Genomic DNA, 5,224 nt, shown 5'->3' on the forward strand with positions numbered 1-5,224 from the left:
TAAGGGGGTAATGTTTGCTTCTACTTGAAGGGATGATATGGGCGAAGTTTTCATTGCACCCAGGGCTAACCTCAAAAAATTGTTTTGGACAGCTTCTAGCTTGACCAAACTGGATTGACAACCTCCTGCGTACATGACTGCCCCATACTCAATAATGGGTAAAACAATGCTGTTATATAATCTTAGAAGTACCGAGCGATCTGCCCCTGCTGGGGTACTAGTGAGACAGCGGAACAGATTTAACCTTTTCTTGCATTTTGTTTGAACGTGTTTGACATGATGTACCATTGATAATCTGGGGTCCAAGACGACTCCCAAGAACTTGAAAGTTTTTACGAGTGGAATTGGCGTCCCGTTCAAGGTAGGGAGAGAAGATGGCTGTGTTATGTTGTGTTTGGAAAAAATCATAAACGCAGATTTTTCCGGAGAAAATTCCAAACCATACAAGGCCGACCATTTTTCTATTTTATGTAGTGCTATTTGTAGACGATGGATCCCGATGTCATAGTCAGGTGTGGTACACCAAATGGCGCTGTCATCGGCGAAGAGAGAGAAAGATGTGTCAGCAGGAATGTTTTCAAATAAATCGTCAATCATAATGTTGAAAAGAATTGGAGATAAACAGCTACCTTGTGGAAGTCCATTCTGTGTTTCATACGTGTTGGAAAATACTGAGCGGAGCCGAACACGAAAACGCCTGGTTCCCGAGAGAAAGTTGCACAAATAAAAAGCCAAGTGTCCTTTGATGCCAAGCAGGCCTAATTTATGAATCAATGCCGGCCTGTACACCATATCAAAAGCGTTTTTAATGTCAAGAAAAATTGCTGAAGTATGTTGTTTCTTTTTATAGCCTTTCCGTATATCACTTTCTAAACGGATCAAGTGGTCGATTGGAGAATGTTGCTTTCGAAACCCGCATTGGAATTTCGAAAGCAACTCTTGCTGTTCGAGGTGAAACGATAAACGTTTGGAGACCATCCTTTCCAAAAGCTTGCCTATGCAGCTTGTCATGGCTATAGGACGATAACTGTTTGCGTTATGCCTAGCTTTACCTGGTTTTAATAGAGTTACAACTATACTTTCTTTCCAATGCTCTGGGAAGACCTGCTTGCAGAACAGATCATTAAACGTCTGAAGAATGAAAAGCTTCGAGTTCTCCGAAAGATGGCGGAAGAAAGAATAATGAAGTTTGTCAGGCCCCACGGAAGTATTTCCGGCGGAACCGATGGCCTCATTTAATTCCTGTGCTGTGAAGGGAACATTGTAGTATTCGTTGTTATCTGAGAGAAAAGTATCTGGGTCAGGCAAAAATCGTTGACGAGCCCTACCTATAAACTGTGGTTGGTAGCGTTCATTTGAGCTCGTGAAAGCAACTTGTTGAGCTAAACAGTTTACGACATCATTTGGTTCACTAATGGTGTTGGCTGTTCCCGGAAGCCTAAGCACCGGGAAAGTTGCACACTGTAAACCAAATCTACAAGTTGGCTCCTTGTTACAAGTTTGGTTCCAATTCGCATAGGCGTCACCTTGTCGATTCACCAGCCCCAGGCCGGTTGGCTAACAAACTAACAGTTTGTCTACAAGTTTGGTTCCAATTCGCATAGGCGTCACCTTGTCGATTCACCAGCCCCAGGCTTGTTGGCCAACAAACTAACAGTTTGTCTACAAGTTTGGTTCCAATTCGCATAGGCGTCACCTTGTCGATTCACCAACCCCAGGCGTGTTGGCCAACAAACTAACAGTTTGTCTACAAGTTTGGTTCCAATTCGCATAGGCGTCACCTTGTTGAGTACTAGTCTGGGCCTTGTGAACCTACCAACTTCTGGATAGGCATAACCGTTTCCTTGTCGGTTCAACAACCCCTGGTTTGTTGATGAACTAGCCTTTGACTGGGCATTGCTAGTTTACAAATTGTCAACAAGTAAGTGTACTAACGCTCAGTTCGAACTTGTTCTTCCTTACAATCGCTTTGTTTGCGTTGATAACCTTAAGAACTTACGATTCGCGTTCGTTTTCAATTGCCACGATACTGATTCAGGAAATATTTTCTATACGGACAGGTCATTTTTTGGCTGGAAGTGGTGCACAAAATCATGACTGGCATCAGTTATTGCTCAAAGGCTTGCGCTGACAAGAAACGAAATACTGATGGGTTATATAATCGATGAATGCATACACCACATCCATTCGGAAGTTTCTGGAATCATTAGTATTTATTACGGTCACGTACCTACATCACGTAGTATGTAATTAATACTATTGACTGGAGACAATTCCAAGTGCATATTTTCGAATGGATGTGGTAAATGCATGAGGTATAAGGTATACCTATCGTGCACCGTCAGCATATAAGTCTTTGAAGCAAGAACTGCTGCGTATGTGGAAGAACATGGTTTTGTGCATCGCATCAAGCCAGAAGTATAACATGCCCGTATGACGAATATTTCCACATTGACCATAACAATCATGGCAGTTGCACGATCACGCAGATAATTCGAATAAAGCATGATCGCCAACCAGATTAGCTTTTACAGCCCATATATGTCCATCAGTTAAGTTAAAAATACAAAGAGTTGAATTAAAGGCAAATAAATGTATTTATATATAAAAAACACCGACCGCAAAACATCTGCTCACATGTGCATGCAAAGGTCTGGCCCACTTACATTGCGCGCGCAGGGGAAGGGAGGCGTCTCGACCGCGGGTATAGGCACGATTAGTGCGTCCCGCAGGCCAGAGCGGGCCTCACTCACAGCACGAACACCACAGTTCACAGATTTCACTTTTTACTGCACAAATGTTGGAACAGCCCTCGTCGCTGATCCATGCTGCACGGCGGCCGCGCGACAACTGCTGGTTTGAACGGTTTGAAACCGCCGCGCCGGGGCCGGACGGCGACCGCTGATTGGTCCGCCAAGTCTGACGTCACGGGCGCAGCTGACCATGTGTATGCTGACCAGCTGACCAGTACAAGTTAGGCGCCGGTTAAATAACCATGCGGCAACAAGTTTCCAAAACTGGTTAAGAAACAAACGTTGAAACAAATGTAGAGTTGGTCTGGATACTGAGAAGTTGGTGTGCATAGTAACTATTGACTCGTAGTTGTCATCTGACAAGCAATGCAACAGACAACGGCTTGTTTGAAAAGTATCAGTTGGTAAACATACCAAGAGATGATTGGTTATATTACACAAGACTTGTCAATTTGGTTTACAGTGCAGCTGTGCGTTTTCCGGATAAACGACGAACTAAATCCCAAATCTTGCATAAAGGCGTCGAAGAAGTAAATGAAGACAAAAATCGGGTCCAGGAGTCGCGCTTGGCTGCCCGAATAGTTCGCTGAGCGTTTGCGCGCTCCCTATTTCTGTTAATTAAAGGGACCCTCCCACCTTCAAAAAAGTTAATGAATTGGCACGAAAGTGATGTCGCTCGGTTCAGAAAGAGCGAAAACGATTATCTACCAAATTTCATCGAAAAATATTCACCGGTTTTCAAGATATTAGATTTTACTTTTGTTTACTTTTTGGGATCTCCGCTGTTCCTAGCGACTTTATTTGAAAGTGCGGCATTTGTTGCGCGCAAAGCAGCATATACCACCCCGTGCTACCAAACGTTTTAGTAAAAGATTTAAAAATCGTTAGATCTCCGCTGACGTCACAAATTCTAAGGGGGCATACCAATGCACTAGCCCCTTAGAATCCGAAAACTGCAAGTTTGAAATTCCATATCTCCGAATTAAATCATTTGTCGATGTTGTGAGTGCCCAAACCGGTATTTGCAGGCCATGGCCACCAATTTGGCTATCTCAACTCAAAACTAATGTTAAGGTGGGAGTGTCCCTTTAAGGCTTGTTCTGTGCGAAGTCTAAGGTAAGTACGGAAGGCTCTTTTCCTTTTTGCTATAGCCAATCGAACCGCGGGTGTCCACCACGGTACAGCATTTCCTTTTTTGCATGGCTTGGTTTCAGGAATGCACTCTTTTGCGGCTGATATTAATGTTTCAGTGATGTATGAAATACCGTCTTCAGGATTTGCAAAGCGCTCGTGGTGTTCAAATTCACACAACTCTGTGAATTTAATCCAATCAGCTTTGCCAAGATTCCAGCGGGGGATGAAAGAGCTGATACCCGGGACTGGAAAACCAAAACGAAGAAAAATCGGGTAATGATCGCTATCGTGTATATCACTATCAACAGTCCAGTGGAACCAAGGGGCAATGCAAGAAGAAGAAATAGATAAGTCGATGGCTGACTCTGTATTATGTGATAAATTAAAGTGTGTCGGTTGATTGCAGTTGAGTGTTACTAATCTATTCATATCAAGAAAATCTTCCAGAACTCTTCCTCTGGGTTTCAATGATTGTGTGTCCAACCAAGCCGGACTGTGGGCATTGAAATCGCCGAGAAGAAGAAAGGGGTTTTGAAACTGGTCCGTGAGATTGTTAAGCTGTCTAAGAAGGTTTGTATTATCAAAATCGGGAGGAATATAAATGCTGCAAACATCGATGTTCCTGCCGTTGACATACATGGTACACGCAACGGCCTGTAAATCTGTCTGTATATCAAGCTCACAATGTGTATAATCGTTGTTTACGTATAATGCGACACCACCATGGCGGCGCTGTCCGTACAGCTCATCATGTCTGTATAATGTGTAGTTTGATAAATTGAAATTGTACTGATCGGTCGGTAAAAACCAAGTTTCCTGTAGCGCAATAAGTACAGGAGTAAGTACGGAGAAAAAGTTTTTTAGTTCGGCCCACTTGGAAAGTAGGCCTCGGCAGTTCCATTGGAGCATGGTGTAACTATTCATGATTGGTGACGAGATGTGTTACCACGGCTGGGCGAGGCCCAGCTCAGCGCGCGGTTACGCCCCATCGCCACCCGAGTCGGTGGACGTGACTGGCGATCCTTGGATTGTCCATCACCTGTGAGGGAAGCTGAGGGTTTGGGGCGGGAGCCACCAGACTTCTGGACCCTCGTCCAGCTAGTGAAGCGGCTTGCTCCGACAGACTTAGGCTTCTGAGCGATCTCAGGAGAAGCAGCTGGTGGGGACTCGAGAGACGGCATCTGCTCATCTGCATCAGTGGTCTCAGATGTCTGGGTTGCGCTGGTGGAGGCGGTCGCTTCGGGAGCCATAGGCTGAGGAGTCAGAGGCGAGAGGCACTTCAGAGGAGGGAGCTCTGGGATGGCATCGGTCTGTGTACCGCTGGAGACGGTCTGAGT

General features: G+C 44.8%; 1 long non-coding RNA gene across 1 annotated transcript; it reads left to right on the forward strand.

Moving 5' to 3' along the window:
- The first annotated feature begins 898 nt into the window (after positions 1–898).
- On the forward strand, positions 899–3,351 carry LOC122365691. Its single transcript, XR_006253784.1, has 3 exons — positions 899–1,453; positions 3,103–3,104; positions 3,217–3,351. It is a non-coding gene; the product is annotated as an uncharacterized LOC122365691 (long non-coding RNA).
- Positions 3,352–5,224: the final 1,873 nt, after the last annotated feature.

The sequence above is a fragment of the Amphibalanus amphitrite genome, unplaced genomic scaffold (assembly GCF_019059575.1).
Source record: "Amphibalanus amphitrite isolate SeventyFive unplaced genomic scaffold, NRLGWU_Aamphi_draft 000757F_arrow, whole genome shotgun sequence".
Taxonomy (NCBI): Eukaryota; Metazoa; Arthropoda; class Thecostraca; order Balanomorpha; family Balanidae; genus Amphibalanus; species Amphibalanus amphitrite.